At 36.8% G+C, this 23,311-nt stretch overlaps 1 long non-coding RNA gene across 1 annotated transcript; it reads right to left on the bottom strand.

Annotated features, from left to right (window-relative positions):
• Positions 1 to 752: 752 nt before the first annotated feature.
• Positions 753 to 22,828, bottom strand: LOC103093291 (uncharacterized). The gene is made up of 4 exons (XR_008916534.1): positions 22,601 to 22,828; positions 8,332 to 8,457; positions 2,390 to 2,521; positions 753 to 849 (listed from the first exon to the last, which is right to left on the bottom strand). It is a non-coding gene; the product is annotated as an uncharacterized LOC103093291 (long non-coding RNA).
• Positions 22,829 to 23,311: the final 483 nt, after the last annotated feature.

Below are 23,311 nucleotides of genomic sequence, written 5' to 3'. Positions count from 1 at the left end.
TTTTGGGGCTGTCAGTCTCCCCTCTTGGAGCTTTGTCAGATCTCTTAGTACAGTCTCTAGGGGAGGAATATTAGCTTCCCTGTCCTCTGGAGGCTTTTGATTGGATTAAGTTCAACTGGGTTGGGCTGTATGTGTTATGAAGCACTGAGGCTCTGAAGACTCCTGGAAGGCTGGGCCGTTCAGGCTCTCTCCAGTTCTCTCCAGCTGCTTCTCCACTGTCCGCAAGTGCCTTTGCCCGCCTCCCTAAACTCTGAGGAGTTCTGATGGAATTAGATTCAACTGGATTGGTCTGGATGTGCCCCGAGGCAACGGTGAGACTGGAGCCCGATGGAGGGACCCAGGTACTACCCGTCTCTCCCTGGCTTCTTCCCCCCGTCCAAGCTGGATGCTCCAAGCCCAGCACCCCGCTGCTCATAAGGTGGACCCTCCAAACCAGCACCTTTGCCTGCTCAGAGGTTCCAGCTGCTGCTGGGGGCTCAGCCCTCTGGGTTGTGGGGGAGGGGTCCTGGGACCTTCGCTCTGCCTTCCCCTTAGCCCTGAGTATTCTCAGATTCCGGCTTTTGGGAGGCGTACCTTTTGACTTGAGTCCAGAAGGAGGGTTCCCTGCTTCTGTCCTGTTGTTCAGCTTGAATTTCGGTGCCCTAGGAGCATTCAGTCTGTATCGGTAAGGAAGGGTCTTCCAGGAGGTCTGAACTTTTGCTGCTTGCTAAGCTGCCATCTTGACTCCGCACCCCCAAAATCATGTCTTCACTTAGAAGTGGTCAGGAAAAGCTACCTTGACAAAAACTGGCAATCTTTTCATTTATCCTAAAAAGAACTTGATTCTTCAGACAACCCTATAATGATCCTCTGAAAACAAAACAAAACAAAACAAAACAAAAACCAACCTCTTTGGGGCAGTTAAGTGGTTCAGTGGATTAAGAGACAAGCCTAGAGATGGAATGTCCTGGGTTCAAATATGACCATAGATACTTCTGAGCTTTGTGACCATGGGAAAATCACTAAACTCCCATTGTCTAGTCCTTACCACTCTAATGCTTTGAAACCAATACCTCGTATTGATGCTAAGACAGAAGATAAATGTTTAAAAGAAAAAAAAATCCTCTTAATGACTTTTGGATTTTCATTTACAACAACCTAGATTTTGGACTTAGATAACCTTGGCTAAATCATTTCTACTTCCTGGAGGGAAGGATCTATATCTAATCTAAGTTCAATATTTCCCTGATGGCTACTACAGTATTCTGCACACAGTAGACCAGAAACTAGTAAATGTTTATTGTTGGGTCTCATTTGCAAGGGTATGAGGCAAAATTCCTTGTAGGCCTTGGTTACTATCTGTATATGCAAAAGGGACAGAAATGGGGTTAGGCAATTAGCAGAGACATTGAACTTTCTTCTTGGACTTACTTTGTCTCATTTTTCCCCCCTCAGGAATTTCTTCACATAAGACTTAGGGTTTGAAAACAGAGACTATGAAGTCCAAAGTTCTTTGATTATTTACCCTTTGTTTTCAAAGAGGACCAAAGACATAAGTGATGCAGAGTTGCACAAGGTCATGAGGTCCATTCTCTTGTCCAGAGTCATCAAAATTTAGTGGCAAGACAAAAGTCATGACTACTGGTGATGTCCAGGGATGCAGTGGATGATCTTGGCATCTTTGATGTCTGAACCAAGCTTTAAGCTGTCCATAGCACCTGTTTTAGTCATCTTTGAGATTGTTGGAACAAATTGTTCTCATGAACCAGTTCAGCTGGGGTAAATCTTCACATACTTGAGATAAAAAATCTCTCTAATCCATCACTAATAGATTTGAAATCTGTCAGTTTCTCTCAACATTTAGTTCATTTACTGGGATAATTTTATCAGGATGTCATCATTTCACATGCTACAGCTTTTTGGAATCACTGGGTAACAGACATCAAAAAGACTCAGAAAGTCCTCACAACAGAGGTATTAGTCCTACCTAAATGCCCAAGATACTTGGTAGTTACTAGGAAAATAACCATAACTTATAGTCTAGCCTTCTGAGACTGGAAATTAAAAGTTATACAAAATGTTCACCATAAACTAGGGCAAGGTTTCTGACAGAAAGAATCAATCCCATAAATTGGAATGAAGACACCAAAGTAAAGATTAAGCCTGTGGGTATTAGCTACCTGGGAATACTCTGGTCTTTGTTCTAGGGTTCGACACATGAAGACTGAGAGTCTCCTACTGGGGAAAGGGAAGGTCTCAACAGCAAAGACTTGAGAGAACAAGAGAAGTTAAAGGGATTTTGGTTTTGTTTTCCTTGTATTAAGGCAAGAATTTTCAAATTTTCCTAAAAGAACTGAAAAAAAAAAATCCTAAGCCATTCTGAACTGAAAAGGCAAAGTTATACACTTACTATTCCCTAGAAGTGTTGGCTAAGTATTTTAGCTGAACCCAAATCTTGAGACTTCATGTCTTCCCAGCAGAGCAGGATCTTGAAGGAAAGTGATTGGTAGAAACTTTCAGGTTTCTTATCATCTAGCAAAGACTATGAAAAGAGGCAAAAGCAATATTAAGGAAAACATTAGAAGATACTAGTGACCTCTCAAATACTGGAGATGTTATGTATCCTTCTACAGATGTGCCTGTATATATACACACACTATGTGTACTGTTACATGTATATATTTTGGTCACACATGTTCCTTGTACATCTTCATGTTTGTTTCATTCATGTGCCCCCTCTTTTCTCCAATGCTATACATTTCTGGAATATTTTGCCCAAAGTTTATGGGAGAAATGTTATATTTCTACCTTCTTACTGAATTTTCTTACTGAATTATTTCACTAAGTACCTTTTCTTTTGACTATTTGTGTCCTCTTGCTGCCATACTTCTCACCACTTCTGATGTTCTTGTCCTTCTTTGCAGCTCTCACCTAGAGGCTGTGCTGATGGATGAGAGCTCACTATAGCTAGCTGGTGCCAGAAATCCAACCATGCTATCCTCTTGCCATGTCACTACCCTTCTTCCTCCCTTTTACCAATTTTCCACTTCTTACTCTGGAAACAGAAATAAAATCAAGATTATTACTTCTTCTGGAAAGGGCATATTAATCAATTGTCCTTTAGATCCATTTCCCATCTGTGACTTCAGCCATTCCTGGCTACCACTCATATGTATCAACCTCACCTTTTAGAATATAATTGGATCCAGTGATTTTCTCTCTTTCATATTTTGTATTTGTATCTCTGGCACTCAGATCTGTGCTTGGCACATAAAAAGTGCTTAATAGATCTGTATTATTCATTCATTTATTCATTCAGTCAATCTCCTTATTGATTAATAAAGGTAAACACATTGGTGGGGGCTCATAAATTATGATTTTAGGGGATGAAGAACCACAGATTAAACTTGAACCTTGGGAAATCATACAACAGGGGAGGAGTTATCCTTGGAAATGAAAAGTGATCCCAAGTGCTATATATGAAATGGAAAGTTGGATTAAATTATCTTTAAGATCTTTTCAAATAGAAGTTTCAAGAATTAAAATACAAATTGATGGTTGAAGTTGATACTGAAGAGAAGGTCCATGTTTTAAAGTATTAGCAACCATACTTTCAAGAGCAGGTGTTTTTAACTTCAGAGGGCACCCCTTTCCCCCATTGAATGTCTCTTTGTTATGCAATCCCACACAGACATGCACACACACACACACACACACACACACACACACACACACACACACACACACACCCCTTTGTTCTTTAGAGTAACTAGATGATCCGGTATTCCTTAGAGGAATTCCAGTTCTCACCCTAGTTAGTAGAAGAGAAGTTGAGAAGAGAGGAAATAAATTCCTAATTAGTTTATACTTTAGTGGAAATAATTGTTATTGGTTTTTTCTAAGAGCAGGTTTTGATAGGAAAGAGAAAAGGAATATACTTAGAAGAGCAGAGAAGGAAATCATGGGGGGAAAAAAGGAGAAAGAAATTAAGAAGAGAGAAAGGGAAAGATGTGAGGAAGAGGAGAAAAGGAAAGAGATCATAGGACAGTAGGGGTTGAGACTGATGGAACATGCCTAGGTACCTGAGTACCTAGGGAAAAAAATGGGGCTTAGTCCTGAAAGAGTTGGTTATTTGGTATGATTCAGCAAACCCTGTATGTTTTTTTTGGTTCTTCCCCTGCTTTGTGACAGGGTCTAGTTGATGGGATACTGTTATCAGTGAAAGATAGCTTCTATCACACTCTTCATTTAATGCTCTTATATGGCACAGAGCTCTCTTCTAAGAAGTGACACTCTTTCCCCCATCCCAGCAACATAAAGACTAAAGACAACATTGTGTCTAGAGTTAAGGTTCATCTAAGTGAGCTTGAAGCTGGACATCTACTCTGTCTTTCTACATTTGATAATAGTTGGAAGAAAAATGATTCAAAGATGGACATGTCCAACCTTGGAGAAATCCTTGTGAGTCTGGGAGATGTAGAAATTCTGAGTCCTTGGTCAGAACTAACTGCCAGAAGGGAAGAGTTTCTTTGTTGAAAAGAATGACAATCAAAAAAGGGAAAGTCAAACTCTTCTGCCTTGTTGGAAAATATTGAACTGGAGGGAGTTGATTGGAAGAACATAGAGATAATGTGAAATATAAATACATATTCAACAGTCCTAAAAACTCTTTCATGTCTTGGTATATTAAGGATCATCTTTTCTGGAGAGTAAAATAGTATTTATATGTTTCACTTTTTGTTAAATTTTTTCCCATCAATATGCAATTATGGATCTTCTATGTGTTAAGCAATTTGTTGTTATCAAGAAAATGAAGAGCTCTCCTATGCCTAATTTACACTGAGCATTGAGTACCTTTCTTCATACCCTTTTGGTAAAACCTTACATATGAGCCAAAACCAGGTTTTAATTAATATTCCTCTGGGGTGGGGGCATAGAGAGCCAAAGGAAGACAAAGAGACGAAAAGAGTCTGATTCCTCTCTAGGGTCTGAACTCAGTTTTCATGCATGGGTCTGGAGAAGAAAGGGGTTCATTAATTGAGAGGGAGATATTGTAGCATGTTTTGAGACAAGCAGTGGTTAATTATTGTTACGATAGGGTCACAGATTTCTCAATGGAAGAGAAAGATAAAGAGAAGAGAAGGGTGTAGACATGAAAGAAAGGAAGAGAAAAAAGGAGAGACAGAAGGTAGGGGAAAGAGAGAAGAGGGTAAACAAGTAGGATGATGGAAGAAAAAGAAAGTAAAAATGAGGAAGAAAAGATGGGAAAAGGAGTGGAAAAAAGTAAAAGAGAAAATGAGAAGGGGTAGAAGTAAGAAAGAGGGTGGAGGAGTGCCAGCCAGTAGGAAATAGGTCTCAGAAGAGGGAAGTGGGAATCCCTAAAGATAAACATTCCTTTCCCAATTCTGCCTAGGAGCTATGCTGCAGCTTTCTTCAGCCCCCAATTACAACAAGCTCATTACAGCCCAGCATCTCTCTGAGGTCAGACCTGGATGTGCTCTGAGTTACATTAACTCTAATTCCCAGGGAGATGAGAAGATTTAAGCGAATGGAGGTTGGCTTTCTCCAAGGGAGCTCATCGTGCATCCCATCCCTTCGTCTGGCATGTGAAAGCAGAGGGCCTCTCTGCACATGTCGCATCTTATTTCTTCCTTTCTTTATTTATTTCACTTAGCTGGAGTGTAATTAAATTTGAATTGAGGCCAAAGACTATTTGTGAGACAAGCGTTTGGTTAGAGATATCGAGCAAGCCAGGTGAAAAAACCCCTACCGCATAACTTCAAAAAGGCCAATAATCACATTACGATTGAAATTCACTCCCTCTCCTCTCATTCCCTCTCCTATTAACTCGGACAAGAGCTGGAATCCCTCTTGGGAACCTAAACTCATCAAGTTACACAAATGGATCTGGGTATATATGTGTATGTGCATGGGCACGCATACATGTATACTGAGCATGTGTGCTTTCCACTGCCCCCAAGAGCTGCGATACTCCATCCTGACCAACAAAGACCATGGAAACCAGTCAGGGTTTGAGAATAATGGAGGAGGGGCTAGAGAGAGAAAAAAAATGAATCAGAGGATATAAGAGCTAGAATTTAGCTTAGAGAAAATCTAATGCAAGATTCTTGTTTGAGAAAGGAGGAAACTGAGGTTTAAGAATGGGTTAAATAGCTTGAAAGTGTCTCACTGCACATTAATGGTAGAATCAAAGCTAGAACCCAGGTTCACCAGCTCTCTGGGAAGTGCTCTTCATACTAAAAGCTGATAATAATAGCTGACATTTATAGGGCACTTTAAGACTTACAAAGCTCTTTACATATATATTATCTCATTTGATCTTCATAACAACTCTTTGTGAGGTAGTTTCTGAAGGCGTTGTTTACCTTATTTCATGGAAGAAGAAACTGACACTCAGCCAGTTTAAGTGATTGGACTATGGTGACACACTTAGTGTCAGAGGAAGGATTTTCAAATTCTAATTTCAAAGTCACTCTGGACTCCACATTCTTTATGCTTTCTACTCCACTCTGCACAGTATACAACATTGCCTCTATATCATGCTGCCTTCTAACTAAGAAGGATTAACCATTTAGTTAATGGTAGAATTAGATATTCTGGTATAATAGAGGCACCTCAGAGGAATGAGGATTTAGAGGGGAAGCCCAGAAGAAAAGTTCTTAGAAGAATCAATAAATAATCATTTAGTAAGTATATCTTGGAAGGAAAGAATGCAAGCATCTATTAAACATCTTCATCCAGGGGGTTAAGGAAAAGTAGGACCCTATGTGAGGACTTATTGAGCCCTTTTCAAGGCTGCTTTCCTTCTTTGGTGTTCACCTGCCAACCAACATGCACCTGTGGCTGCAAGGAGCTATACCATGCTTGGTGGCTATACTCATTTAAACCGCCTTAGCAGATGGACTAAACCAGGTTGAGAGCAATCAATAGGTTACAAACCCATTGGTGAGTTAAGGGGTTGTCTAGTTCAGGTGTGTGAAGACTTCCTTTGGTAGAAGGGGCTGATGAGAACAATTTGTTCCAATGGCTATGAAGGCAGCTGAAGCTGTGGAGTACTTAGAGCATGATCAGACATTGACAACTCAAATTATTGCTATCACCAATTGTCTTGAATTTTGTTTTGCCAGATATTCCAAGACTTGGCCTCTCTCAAGGAGCTGACAGTCTAACTGGTGAGACGTGGTGTATACATGAAACAAAGAAAGCAATGAAGTACTCCACTAAACCCAGTATGTGCTTAAAAAGGGGAAGGAGGTTAGAGTGGGGGAAGACAACAGAGAAAAAGATCACTGAGAACAATAATGATCAAGAGAGGCTTGATAAAGGAAATTGACTTTTAGCTTGACCATGTAATTAACCATTTCATCTCTACACAACTATTTGCCCAAGAATCCCTTGATCTCTTGTCCTAGTACTATTCATTCCAATCCAATTAATATTATTAAGCACCTAGTATGTGCCACACACTAGACTAAGCATTGGATTTACAATTGGTAAAAAAAGTCTATGACCTCAAGGAGCTCACATTCTAATAGAGGAAAACAATACACAAGATGAGGCAGGAAAGTGGCAAGATGAGACATTAGATAAGATCCAGCACAGGACCATTTTGTTCTGTAGAGTTGAAACCAGGGAGAGTAGCAGATACAAAATGGAACTGATCCAAAATGTCCAGTTTCTTCCCTCTGAAAATAAAGGAGAGAAGAGCTTCATACTTTTTCCTCTAGCCCTTCAATCAGAGGGGAGAGTCAGGTGAGGAAAATGGCATCATTCGAGGTTTGAGTTAGCAACATGATGATGAGAGTAGAGATGATGAGTTTAACCTAGTGGGCATCTTATCTTGTTCTGAGAAAATTGAGGTTCCTTTGTTGCTGCCTACCAATATGCCTAAATTTTCCCTATCCTTAAAAAAAAAAAAGCCTTATTGACTCATATCCCCTCAATGTATCCTCCTATAGTTTTCTTTTTTCCTGCATTAGTAGTCTAATAACCTAAAAAAAAAGTTGGCTATGCTAATTGCCTCCTCCTTTTTAACCTTCTAAAAACTCACTGATGATCTCTTCATGGCTCAGTTCAATGGGACTCTTCCATTTCTTGACTTCTCTGCAATTTTCAACAGAGTTGAATACCCCTTACTCTTGAATGCTGTTCTAGTTTTGTTTTGTTTTGTTAACCTTTTTTTTTTGTTTCTCTTACCCCTCTGCTCAGTCTTTCTTATAGGATCATCATCTCTGTCCAAAGTCTTATACATGAATGTACCCCAGGAATCTGTCCCCATTTTTTTCCACTTCGCTCCCTATATTCTCTCCTTAGGTAACTTCATCAGCTCACCTGAGTTCAAAGATCATCACTGTGCTGATTACCTCCATATCTGGCTGTCATATCTCTCCTGAACTTCTTCAGTCACTCATGATCAAATTCTGGATGGACAATTCCAACTTGATGTCCTGCAAAAATCTAAAACTCAAAATATACAAAAGAAGACTTATTTTCTTTACTTCCAAACTTTTTCTATTTGTTTGAGAACATCAAGTTCAGGCCTTGGGATCATTTTATTCTCTTCACCTTTTCCCCCTACATCCAGTAAGTTGCCAAATCTTGTCAATTTTATTTCTATGATGTCTCTTGAATATGTTCTGTTCTCTATATTCACATACTTACCTCTTTAATTCAGGTTTCTATTACCTCTTGCCTGGAATGTTGCAATATAATATTCTAATACTTTATGGTGTGATCTTCAATATCTATATTGAACTTATTGTGAAATACTGTGTGCATCGCTCATTTAAATTTAATTTTTGCCAAACTGCTTTCCGGTTTCCCAGAAATTTTTTTAAATCAAATATGGTGTTCTTTCTTAAGTAATTTATTCTTTGGGATTTATCAAAAATTGAATTATTAAAACATCTAAGAGACATAGTAGATAGAGTCCTGAACTTGTAGTCAAGAAATTCTCATTTCAAATCCTGCCTCAGACACTTAATAGCTGTGTGAACTTCATGAATTCACTTAAACTTTTCTAGCTTTAATTTATTCATATATAAAATGAGGATGATACCACCTACTTTAAAATGTTGTTGTGAGTACCAAAGATAAAATATGTAGAGTTCTGCAAAGCATGAAGCATAGAAAAAATTGTGAGATGCAGCCAAGGCAGTAGTTAAGGAAAAAATTATATCTCTAAATATTTATATTACTAAAATAGAAAAAGAGCAGGTCAATTAATTTGGGCATGCAACTAAAATAAAAAATCACCAATTTAATACCAGTTTAGAAATCCTGAAAAATCAAATGGGAGGTATTAAAGTTGAAAGTAAGACAATCACTGAACTAATAAATTAAAATAGGAGCTGGTTTTATAAAAACAAACAATAAAATAGATAAGCTATATTTGATTATTAGAAAAAGAAAGAGGAAAACCAAATTATGAGTATCAAAAATGAAATACTGAATTCAACAATGAAGAAGAAATTACAACAATTATTAGGAGTAATTGACCAATTACATGCCAATAAATTTGCAAATCTAATTGAGATGAATGAATATTTACAAAAATGTAAACTGCCCAGAATAACAGAACATGAAATAGAATATTTACACAACCCTGTACTAGAAAAAAAAGAAGTTTAATAAGCCAAGAATGAACTCCCAAAGAAAAAAATCCTAGGACCAGATAGATTCACAAGTGAATTCTTCCAAATATTAATTTTTAAAAGGCATTGTTTCTAATTACACGTAATGAAATTTTCAATATACATTTTCTAAAATTATAAGATTCAAATTATCTCCTTCCCTCCCTTCCTTCCCTCCTCTTAGAGATATCTACCAAACATTTAAAGAATAATTCATTCCAGCTCTATATGAATTATTTGGAAAAATAGACGGAGTCCTATCAACTACCTTTATGACTCAAATATTGTGCTGATAACTAAAGCATGGAGAGCAAAAAATAGAGAAAGAAAAAAGAATTCCCTAATGAATATTCTTGCAAGAATTTAAAATAAAATACAAATAAGGAGATTATAGCAATATATCAGAAAGATCATGCACTAAGACTAGGTAGGATTTATACCAGGAATTCAGGGCTGATTCAATAATAGGAAAACTATCAGCATAATTGACCAAAGCAATAACAACACCAATGAAAATCATATGACTATCTCAATAGATGTGGAAAAAAGCTTTTGACAAAATATAATATTAAAAACACTAGAAAGCATGAAAATAAAAAGAGCTTTCCTTAAAATAAGTACTGTCTCCTTAAAACCTTCAGCAAGCACTTTCCATAATAGGGATAAGCTAGAAATCTTCCCAAAAAGGGATGAAGCAAGGATTCCCATTATCCTCACTATTATTCATTAATATATTAGAAATGCTAGCTATACAAATTAAGGAAGCATAGAATAGTTTACTTTTCATATCTATGAATAAGAAAAGAATTTGTTACCAAACAAGAGAGAATCACAAGAGATAAAATGGATAGTTTCAATTACATTAAATTAAAAAGAAGTTATACAAACAAAATCAAAGCAATGAAAAGGAAAAAGAAATCAGGAAACTAAGGGAACATTTTATAGCAAGTGTTGGTTACAAAGTCCTCATTTCTCAAATATATAGAGAAGTGAGTCAAATTTATAGGAATACAAGTCATTCCCCAATTAATAAATTATCAAAGGATATGAATAGATGGTTCTCAGAAGAAACCAGAGCTATCTATAATCATATGTTTTTAAATGCTCTAAATCACTATTGATTAGAGAAATGCAAATTAAACAATTCCATGGTACCACCTTCCACTTATCAGATTGATTAATATGAGAGTAAAGGAAAATGATGAATATTAAAGGAGATGTGGGAAAACTGAAACATTAATGCATTGTTGATGGAGCTATGAACCTAAACTTCTGGAAAGCAATTTGTAACTATTTACAAAGGACTATAATATTGTGTATATCCTTTAATGCAACAATACTACTAGTATATCTATATTCAAAAGTTATTTAAAAAAGGAGGAGCCCTATTTGTACAAAAATGCTTATAGCAAAAATACTCTTCTTGTAGTAGTAGAGATTAGAAATTGAGGGGATGCCTAACATTTGGAGAATGGGTGAACAAGTTGTGGAATACTATTATACAGAAACACTATTATGCCATGAGAAATAATGACCATGAGGATTTCAGAAACTCTTGGAAAAACTTATATAAATGGATGCATGCAGAATGGAGTGTTCAGAACCAGGAGAATATTATAATATAATAACAGCAATATTGTATGATGAACAATTATGAATGATTTAACTCTGATTACATAATGATCCAAGATCCCAAAGGATTCATGATGAAAAATGAAAAAATGAAAAAAAAACCACCACCAGGGACAGAATTATTAGAGACTGAATAACACTCGAAGCATAGCATTTTTTACTTTATTTTCTTCATTTTTTAATGTTTTTATTCTTCTATGACATGACAAATATGGAAATATGTTTTGTATGCTAGCACATGTAAACAATATTAAGCTCTTTGCCTTCTCAATGAGGTTACAAAAAAGGAAGAGACAAAAAGAATTTGGAGCTCAACATTTTTTAAAAAGAAATATAAAAATAGTTTTTACATGTAAATGGAAAAAAATACTTAAATTTAAAAAACTATAAATAAATATATTAATACAAGCTGTTATTAATATTATAAAACACCATTATATTTGATTCTCTATTGTCCAGTCTGTTTTACAATTTGAACTCTGGAAATGCTAGTCTCTCTCTTATTTTCTGCTTTTTCGCTATTTTTCTAGATTTTTCACTCCTTTTAATGAAATCTGTGTTTACTTTATTACATCCTATAAAGTTTTATTTTAATAGTTTAATAGCATTGAAACTATAAATTAGCCTTGAAATATCATTTTTATTATATTGGCAGGGACAAACATAAACGGTGACTATTCCTTCATTTATTTTTTTTTAATTTCTTTAAGGTTTAAAGAGTACTTTGTAATTTAATCTATACAAGTATTGAGTTTGCTTTGGTAAATGTATCCCCAAATATTTTATGCATTCATGGTTATTTTTAATAGAATTTACTTTTCTGTTATTTCCTCCTGAATTTTGTTTTAATTATGTAGAAAGGCTGTTAATTTTTGTATTTTCTTCTACAACTTTGCTGAAACTATTTTCTTCATTAATAGGTTTACTGATTCCAAAGGATTTTCTATGTGAGACATTATGTCATCAGCAAATAAGGATAGTTTTAACTCTTTTCTGCCTAATGTCTGTGTCATGGAAGCTCATCCCCTCCCCTTTCCTGAGTAACATTACCTGTCCATCAAACATTCCTGACATACCACAGTTGCCCTCGGGATATTTTCTGTACTGTCAATAAAAGTTAAGGTTTGGGGCAGGAAGGGGGAGACCAACAAGAGAAAGGGAGAGATGGATGAGAAGACCATGAGGGAAGCCTGAGGAGAAGGAACAGTGCAGGAGGTGAGGGGGAATTGAGAGAGGAACTGGCAGGCTAGGCTCCATGGGACCAGGTTACTTAGGAAGGATTGTCTACCCTTCATAATAAACTTTATAAAATACATACCTCTGGGTAACAAGAAATATTATTTAATTTTAATTATTATATGCCATTCTTTAATTTCTTTCTTTTCTCTTCCTGTTATTGATAGCATTTTGAGAACTAAAGAACACCTTTAATAGCATACAGGTACTCTAAGACTTTTGTAATCATTAAAACAATCTGGCACTGGCTAAGAAGTAGAATAGCTGATCAATTGGATGGATTAGGTAATCAATACATAGTAGTAAATAATCATGGTAACCTTATAAATCAAACCCAAAATCAAGCTTTTGGCATAGAAACTCACTATTTGACTAAAACTACTGGGAAAACTGGGAAACAGTATGGTAAAAACTAAGAACAGACCAGCATCTCACACCACATACCAAGACAACATCAAAATGGATGCATGACTTAAAAATAAAAGAAGATACTATAAACAAATTAAGAGATCATGGAATAATTTACCTGTCAGACTTATGGATAAGGGAAGAATTTATAACTAAATTAGATATATAGAACATTATGATATGTAAAATAGATAATTAGGATTACAGTAAACTAAAAAGTTTTAAATTTATATGAATATGAGTCATTTCCCAATTTATAAATGATTCAAGGATGTGAACAGCAAATTCTTTGATAGAGAAATTAAAACTATAGTTATATTTAAAAAATACTTTAAATTACTATTGACCAGAGAAATGCAAATTAAAACAACTTTGATGTATTACTTCCCATCTATCTGATGGACTAATATGGCAAAATTTGTAAATGATAAATGTTGGAGGGGGAAAATTGGGATACTAATACACTGTTGTTGGAACTGTAAATTAATATAGCCATTCTGAAGAACAATTTGAAGCTATGCTCAAAGGGCTATAAAACAATGCATATCCTTTGACCCAGCACTACCTCTACTACGGCTATATCACAAAGAGATCAAAGAAGGGTGAGGAGGAGGCCCTACTTGCGCAAAAAAATATTTTTTACAACTTTTTGTGGTTGCAAAGAATTGACATTAATTCAGGAATAGTTAAACAAGTTTTGCTATATAATTATACTGCAATGTTATTGTGCCATAAGAAGTGCTCAACAGGATGATTTCAGAAAAACCTAGAAAGATTTATACAACCTTTATACAATTTATACAATACAAGTGATGCAAAGTGAAGTGAGCAAAACCAGGTGACAGCAATATTGTATAATGATCAACTGTGAATGACAACTATCATCAGCAATCCAGGACAACTCCAAGGGATTCATGATGGAAAATTCTATCTACTACCATAGAAAGAACTCATGGAGTTTGAATGCAGATTGAAGCATACAATTGTTCACTTTATTTCCCTCACAAGTTTTTTCTTGTATGTGCAATATGTGTCTTCTTAAACAACATGACAAATATAGAAGTATGTATTGCATGATAACACATTTATATTTTATATCAGATTATTTGCCATGTCAGAACCAGGAGATGGGGAAGAAGGATGGAGGGAGAGAGAATTTGGACTGCAAAATGTCAGAAAACAAATGTCAAAAACAGTTTCTACATGTAATTAGGGAAAATACAATAAAATATTAATGGAGGGGGGTAGAGAGAAATTAAATAGACTCCTAATGCATCTCCCTGTCTCTAGACTCTCCGCTTCAAAATCTGTTCTCTACACAACTTCTAAACTTATATTCTGAAGTCCAGGTCTAACTATGTCATCCCCTGTTCACAAGATTTCAGTGGCTTCTAATTTTCTCTAGGAAAAAAAAAACAACATGTCTACTTCTCAACATAGTGTTTACATAGACCATGATAATGATCCCACCTTTTTTTTTTCAGTTGATTACACATCATTCTCCCTCACATGGTCTATGTCCTATCCAAATTGCCCAGTTTGATAATTTTAGTATATTAGTTCATCTCCAGACACTGTGCCTTTATACAAGCTGTTCCTTCTATCCTTCATAGCTGAAATATGAATTTTAGTGCCCTTAGCATTCTTAAAAACTTATATCAAATATCACAACCTAGAGAAAACGTTCCCAATTTCCCCAGGTTCCAGTCATTCTCTCTCCATGAAATTTTATTTTCTAATGTCTGGTGTTTTCTTATTTGTGTAAATGCTCTACCCTACTCCAACCCCAAGTGAACATCAAAGGTCTCTAGTAGACCATAAAATCTTTAAATGCTGGAACTATTTCACTTTTGTCTTTATATGTCCAACAACTCAAGTAAGGTCTTGTGTATTATACATATTTAATGAATTATTATTGAGTAGAATCTAATTTTTAGGCCCTGAAAGAGAGCAAGGATTTCATTCAATAGAGAGAAGGGAAAGCATTCCACACAGGAGATGTGGATTCAGGGGCATTTGTTAGCGACATTGAGGAAAGCCAGGGAAACTTTCTAGAAGGGGCAGATGATGTCCATCAAGTACAGAAGAGATGGAGTGATTAACTGGATATCAGTCTGGCTGAGATTTAGATGACTTGTACTGGAATTCTGGCTTTGATATTTACTATCTTTGTTACTTTGTTACTTTACACAAGCCATTTCCCTTTTTGTGACCTCTGTTTTCTCATCTTTAGAAGATAGTATTATAGTAGATTCCAAGATCACGTTCAGTTCCCTTCCAAATATAATATTGTTTCTTAAAATCTGGACCAATTACCCTCATTTCTCTTGGTCTGAGCTAACAGAAACCAATAATATTGATAAGGAAGGGAACCAAGAGTTAGAGATAGGTGGATGTCCCTTATGTTCTTTCTAAATCCAATGTCAGTGATCCTCAAGCTCTGACCCCTACAATGAAGGAAGAAAATTTAGCCTAGAAAGCCCAACCAAGGATAAGGATTTCAGCAACCTTATTGCACAGATTCATCACTGCCAAGTTTCTTTGGTGTTATCTGAGGGCAAGACCTTCAGCAGTACAATTACAAAGCCTAGAAAACAAGATGTTCTGGACAAGTGCAACATAATGCAAATGCAAAGATAGGAAAAGCTGGCTAGGAAGATGGCAAATCCACAGCTTCATTCCCCACTAGTTTCATCAGTCTTCAAGGAGTCCCACATGATGCTCTCTCTCACTTTTCCAAGGACAAATGCACTTGGCAGTATAAGTGACCAGCATAAGAGAAGCCCTACTGTTCTCAAATTTTATGTGCTAGTTGCAGGTAGCTCCAGAGTAGTTGAGAAGCTAGGGCAGTCCTCAGAGCAAATGGCCACAATTGCTGCCTTCCTACCCCTAAAATTCAATTTAATTACCTGCCTTTTTTTTTTTGGTAATAACTGGTCATCCTGGATAGTCACTATACATACGTCCATGATGGTCCATCTCCTTCATACATATTTAGTTCTAGGGCTTCAATTACTCTTATTGGAAGACATACATTTTGAGTTATTGCAGCAATTGGGATAGAGAACTCTAAATCAATCATACCCTGCTATGGGATCTCCATCAGAACCTTTCCAGACTGATTTCCCATTATTCCTCCCATCATGTACAATCAAGCTGGGTTATTTACCACTCTGCAAATATGATTTATACTTTCAGTCTTTGGGGCCTTCACCTACTCTCTGATTTTCTCTTTTTAACCTTTCTACTGGCAATCTAATTCATTCCCATGGTTTCAGTTTCCTCTATGAAGGTGACTCCAAAATATCTATGTCTAGTCCTGATCTCTAGAAGAGCTTCTGAATTTCAAACTCACATTTTCCCACTGCCTAGAGGATATCTCCATTGATTCCTTAAATTCATAACATCAAAACCAAACTCATTATATTTCCCTGTAAGTCTATTCCTCATTCTCATTTCACTATTTCTGTCTATGGAACCAATACTCATCCAGCCTTGTAAATCTATAACCTTGGAGATATTTTTGATTCTTATATCTTCGTCACTTCTCTTATTCCATCATGTACTATAGTATCTGAGATTAACAACTGGAAGAGACTTTAGACACTGTTGAACCTATTTCCCTTATTTAATAGATAAGAAAACTGAGGCACAAAAAAGTTTAATGACTTGACCAAATCACTAGGAATTGACTTGGATAGGATTTGTACTCTGGACCAAGTTCATCATATTTCCTAGTATATTACCTATCAGATCCGATCTATTCCATTTCTTCAAAATATCGCACATTCTTCCTCTCCTCTAATTTCCTTTTCATCTGTCCTCTCAGCCCCCTCAATAATCATCTTTCATAACTTCTGCCAGAATAATCTTTATTGTGACAAGATCTGGCCATGTCATTCCTCTGCTCAGAAGTCTTCATTTGCTCATGAATACTACCAAAGTAAACTTTTTAAATGCCTTCGTATGGCATTCATGATCTTCCACAAGCTGCAGCCATCCTATGTTTCCAGAATTATCTCATATAATTGAATTTTGTATATTTTATGTTATGTTATGGATAACACTGACCCCCAGGGATTTATAGGATGTTAGATCTAGAGCTCAAAGAAAGTTGGAGTTTTCCTAGTTCTAATCACCATGGATTTTCCATGGAAATCATGGATTTTCCTAATTTGTTTCCTTTTCAAGAAAATGAGAAGGTTGGACTAGATGACACATTAAGGTACCTTCTAGCTCATATAAAGTGCTGAATTTGGCTTCTTACCCTAAATTTGACACTTTCTTGACCTGTGACCTGAGTCAGTCACTTAACTCTCTCAAACTCAGTTCCTTCATTTATAAAATGGAGATAATAATAACCCCTAATTTAAAGGGTTATTGTGAAGAACAAATGAGCTAATTATACATAGAACTTTGTAAACTTTGGAGTACTATATAAATGTTGTTATTATTGCTACCTGGCCATGAGTAGGACAGATTAGATTCCTACCAAATATCAATGACCATTCCTAAATGGCTGAGGGTGCAAACTGTATTAGAAATAGATAATCTGCTGGGACTATTTCTTGTTGTAATAACTAGATACTCTTGCCTGTGACTAGAGAGATACTAGGAGGAACCTGTGAGTGCCTACTTATAATGGAGATAGAGGTATTTCTGAGAGATAGAGACATGCTACTAGAGGGGATACTCTAGGGTTGCCTATTGATCACTATAGATGGCTAATAGATCAAGATATTTCCTACCTTCCTCCTCCCTTCACCTCCCAGTTCCCACCCACACCCTTCTGAACATTCTGTTTGGAATCTTCACCTTGATTGACAGATGATGTCCCCAGCTTTCTATCTTGCATGCTTGAAATTCTCTCTTCCATGCCTCCTTCACAAAACCTTACTGTTAAAACTGACAATGGGCAAAACCAAGGAAGCAGAACCTCTATGGACCTAGGTTGTCATGAAACTATAGAAAGAAAAACATAATAAACCTGGTCAACGAGCCATGATTATAATGATGGTGGTGATGATAATCATAATCTTGATCATGATCATGATACATAAAGCTAAAATACATGAAATAGTTTCAGGTTTATAGCTAGTAAATGTCTGAGAAAGATCTGAAATCAGGTTTTTGTAACTCCAAGTTTAGTGCTCCTATCCAATGAGTTATCTTATTGCCTTTGGAAGATATGTATGCACAAGACAATATGTGGTCTGGAATGGAATGAGATAGAATGAAAGTGAGACTTTCATGAAACATGTACTAGCAGAAATCTACTGGTAGAATTTGAACCCACTATGTCTTATCCCAGCTCATGCTGTACAATCCATTTAAAACTCTATCTCAGTCATTTTCTTACTATTCTCCCCATTGCTACACTAAACATCACTTGCTCCTCCAATTCTTGCTACTGCCATCTACAGCCTCTCCTACTCTTCCTCTTCCCCCACTGTTAATCTCTTCCTTCTGAAATTATATTTAAATCAATATTACCTTCACTTCTAGGAAGGTCTTGATAATCTACTCTTTCCTAGTTCTACTCACAACACTTGTAATTTGCCAGATCAAAATCCACCTTGCCAACACTAACCTAATGGTCTTGTCTAATACTTTTAGAATGTAAGTTCCATGAGGACAGGAATTATCTGACTTAAGTATTTGCTTCTCCAGTACTTAGCTTAGTAGTTGGGTAAAATTTAAATTAATGTGCAATACTTCAAATATTTTTCAGGTATTTTTATAAAGTTTATTATCTGACAAAACAGAACCATGTGACTAAGTTTTTCTACCTGCTTAAAATTCCCCACTCCATCAAAGCTGACATAGGAAGGAAAGAGCAAGAGACAGGCCTCCACCCAATTTATATCCTATCTACATCAGCATGTAACAACAGGAAGTGAGTGGGTTCTAGGAATTGTAGTTTTTCTGGGAATTTTAGTTTTTAAGGTGATAGATTCTAATTACACAGTTGGCATGTAGAAAGTGCTAGAAAATAAAACTTATTCATCCATTTTGATCAGAATGTAAGCTCCTTGAAGGCAGGGGACTTTAATTTGTCTTTATCTTCTTAGCATAGAGTCTGACACATTTTACATATTAAATTCATGTTTGTTGAATGAATGGATGATGTTTGCTATGTGACAATCAAGAAAGGAGAATCTATTTACATTCAAGAAACTTAAGAGTTGACTTCCGGTCAAGATGGCGGCTTAGAGAAAGCTAAAGTTCAGATCTCTGGAAACCCTTCCCTACCGAACTCAAACTATATGCTCCTAAGGCACCGAAATTCAAAACAAACAATAGCATAGACCCTGGGAATCCTCCTCCTGGAACTGGACCTGGATCAAAAGGTACGGCCCCCACAAAAGCCAGAACACGAGATCACTGGGACCTAAGGAGTAGTCAGAAGGAAGGTCCCAGGACCCATCCCCCACCAGAGCACTGAGTCCGAGGGAACCTCAGAGCCTCAGGGCCGGCTATCCTGAAGGCCACTTCCTGAAAACAATCTGACCCAGTCGAGGGGGAACCCAGACAGCAGGGAAACAGAGAGAGACGGGACGAGCCTGTAGCTCCCTGACCAGATCCTTCCATCTGAGTCTCACCTAAGGTCCCTGCCTGAGGGCATACTCAGTCTAAGGTTAATCCTATCACTAGCCCTCAGAGCTCCAGGAAGCCATTGCCCCTCCCCCCTCAGAGAGCAGGGTCCTCTGGAACAACAGTAACCCTCAGGGCTGGCAAAAGGGCCTCGGGAGCCAGCTATTCTGAAGGCCACATCCTGATAACAACCTGACCCAGTCGCAGGGGCACCCAGAGAGCAGGGAAACAGAAAGAGACGGGGGAGCCTGCAGCCCCCTGACTGGATCCTTCCATCCGAGTCTCAAGGTCCCTGCCTCAAAGCATACTCAGTTCAACCCAGAGAAAGTTAATCTTATCAGGAGCCCTCGGAGCTCTGGGAAGCCGTGGCCCCTCCCCCCTCAGAGTGCTGGCTCTCCTGGCCAGCTAAGGTACAGAAACAAACACCCCAAGGAAAGGGCCGAGCCAGGCTCAGAGAGTGGAAGTAAGGCAAAAGAGAAGCATCGGGAGGGAACTGAGGAGGGCAGTAACAAGGAAACACCAACAATCCCTGGCTTCCCCGGGAAGACAGAACAACAACTGCATAGAACAGACAATCTGCCTAGGGCTAAAACCTCTGAACACCAGACAGAGATAAGAAAAGCTAGTCTTCCCCACTCAGATAGAGATGGCAAACTCCACAGAAGCACAAAAGACCCAAAATTCCAAGAAAAACAAGAAGAAGGGGGCAACTTTGGACACATTTTATGGAGCAAAAATACAAAATACAGAGGAGATAGAAGAGGAAACACAAGCAAATGCTTTGAAACCTTCCAAAGGAAATGGAAACTCTCCACAAATCCATGAAGAATTTGAATCAGAAAGGATCAAAAAGATGGAACCCTTCTGGGAGGAAAAGTGGGAAATAATGCAAAAGAAATTCATGCATCTACAAAACCAGTTTGACCAAACTGAAAAGGAAAACTAGGCTTTAAAGGTCAGAATTAGGCAACTCAAAGACAACGAGCAGGTAAAAGAGCAAGAATCAATAAAGCAAAGCCAAAATATCAAGAAATTAGAAGAGAACATAAAATATCTCACTGACAAGGTGACAGACTTGGAAAATAGAGGAAGAAGAGATAATTTAAGAATAATTGGACTTCCAGAAAAGCCAGAAATAAACTCCAAACTCAACATCTTAATACAAGATATAATAAAAGAAAAATCCCCAGAGATTCTAGAACAAGGGGGTAATACAGCCACTGACAGAGCTCACAGAACACCCTCTACACTAAACCCCCAAAAGACAACTCCCAGGAATGTAATTGCCAAATTCAAAAACTCTCAGAAGAAAAGAAAAAATCCTGCAAGAAGCCAGAAAAAGACAATTTAGATATAAAGGAATGCCAATCAGGGTCACAGAAGACCTTGCAAGTTCCACTCTGAATGATCGTAAGGCATGGAACATGATCTTCAGAAAGGCAAGAGAGCTGGGTCTTCAACCAAGAATCAGCTTTGTATGCACCAAATAATATAGCACCCAAATTTCTAATGGAGAAACTAGGAGAATTGAAGGAAGAAATAGACAGTAAAACCATATTAGTGGGAGACTTGAACCAACCATTATCAAATTTAGATAAATCAAATCAAAAAATAAATAAGAAAGAGGTAAAAGAATTGAATGAAATCTTAGAGAAATTAGAATTAATAGACATATGGAGAAAAATAAATAGTGATAAAAAGGAATATACCTTCTTCTCAGCACCCTATGGCACATTCACAAAGATTGACCATACATTAGGTCACAGAAACATGGCACACAAATGCAGAAAAGCAGAAATAATTAATGCAAACTTTTTAGATCATAAGGCAATAAAAATAATGATCAGTAAGGGTACATGGAGAGCCAAATCAAAAATTAATTGGAAATTAAATAATATGATGTTCCAAAATTGGAACTTAAAACTTAAAATGATAGTTTTGGAAAAGGAAAAGGAAGGGTAAGGAGGATGTTAGAGAAAGATACAAGGCAACAGAAATATCTATTGAGGGGATATAAGGTTCAATACCAATTCAAGTCATTTGACCAGGATATGGAAAACATCAAGTCAAAAACCAGCTAGGAAGAGAAGTCATTTACTTTGTTAAAAAGGGAATTGGATCTAAACTCAAATGTGGACCTGGGTTTGAATTCTAATTTTTCTATTCATTCACCATTGGACAAATATATTGATTTTTCTCAGTCTCTGTTTCCTTATTTTTAAAAAGGGATAGTGATATTTATGTAACACCCCCTATAGGCTATTCACCCAACTCTCATTCTGTAGCTATGATAACAGTGAATAGGTGCATACTTTGGGTTTTAGGAGTAGCTTTATGGGTGGCTACTGCTATCATAAGCCCCAATTAGAGTGCTTAGCATTAAAAATTGGCCAGTAGACTTAATTAGCTCTTAGAAAAAGCATTTACTAAAATGGTATTTTTTTTTAATTGTTTCAAAATATTTCCCCCATTTCCTAAAAAGTCTGGGGCACATTCACCTACCAATATGCATAGCATCCAAGGGAATAGTGAGATAAAACATAAAAGAACAATAGTAGTGTTACAATTCAAATTATATCAAGAGACTGATTTTGGGGTAAAAATATAAGTTTATTGAGTATATCAGGTTTATTGATTAGACCAGCCTTATAGCAAAAACATGACATAAAAATCAATGGCCCTCCAGTATGACCAGAGATCTGGGAGCTGGGTCGGGCAACTAAAAATAGTTTTAGGAGCTCATTATTTAGCCCTTCCCTTGAACACCCCAAAATATTTCTAATAAATGGGAAGCTAATTAAGAGGTGGTCTATAAAACCATCTGGTTTTACACACACACACAGGAAAAGAACCCTTCTCCCCTTTGTTTATTAAACAAATTCTGTTAAAAAAGGAAGACATTCTTTAGAATTCTTAATAAGACAAAGAAAATGCAAAAAGCAGTAAACTGATTAGAATCCCTGACCCAGACGCTAGACACAGAAATACACGGAAATTCTCACTAACCCTTACATAGAAGTTTATGTAGTATATAAAACATAAATTTTCATAATAGTGAAGAACACATTTAGAATACATGTATGGATAGGGTAACTTACAAGTCTTTGTACTCCAGGACCTAGAAATCCTTTTCTCTTTTATTTTAGAGTCTTCACACAGAGTCTCAGTAGGGTGGGGCACTTAAGATGCACTCCCAGGATCCATTTCTTTTTTGAGTCCATGGCTTCTCTCCTCTGTTGTGAAGAGTCACACTCCTTGAAGCTGCCTCTATTCTTAGACTATTTCTCCATGACCTTGTCTGTCCTTGGATTTGTGTCTGTGTTCTCATCTGGATATGCTTTCTCTAAGAGCTTTGATGACATGACCAATGGGGGAGGAGGAGAAAGGAAACACCTCTGCCCATTTGCTGTCTTTTTTGACTAGCACTAAAGAGGAATAGCTTCCAGATTATAGAATTTTTTAATTATCCATGCTTCTACTAATGTCCATTAAAGAAGATAATGTCAAATTGACTGGAATCTGTACATTTGCTGTCTCTCCCTTCTATTTTACTAAACTGTTCCAAATAATCAGCTGAAGAAGAAAGATGAAGCAAAATCAAAGAAGATCAGATAATAGCCCAACTTTAGATATCTACCTACAAGTTGTTCTTAACTCTTACTACTAACTGTAGTAAAATTAGTGCAAGAAGCATAGTCCAATGGGAAAAAAAAATACTGGTTTTGGATAACATTAATTAAAAGCACAGCTCTTGCAATTATTAGCTGTGTAACTATTTGCAAGTCATTTCATCTCTTTAGGTCTTAATT

Source organism: Monodelphis domestica, chromosome 2 (assembly GCF_027887165.1).
Source record: "Monodelphis domestica isolate mMonDom1 chromosome 2, mMonDom1.pri, whole genome shotgun sequence".
Taxonomy (NCBI): domain Eukaryota; kingdom Metazoa; phylum Chordata; class Mammalia; order Didelphimorphia; family Didelphidae; genus Monodelphis; species Monodelphis domestica.
Note: the sequence above shows the minus strand (reverse complement) of the source record. Positions and strands in the feature narration are given on the sequence as shown.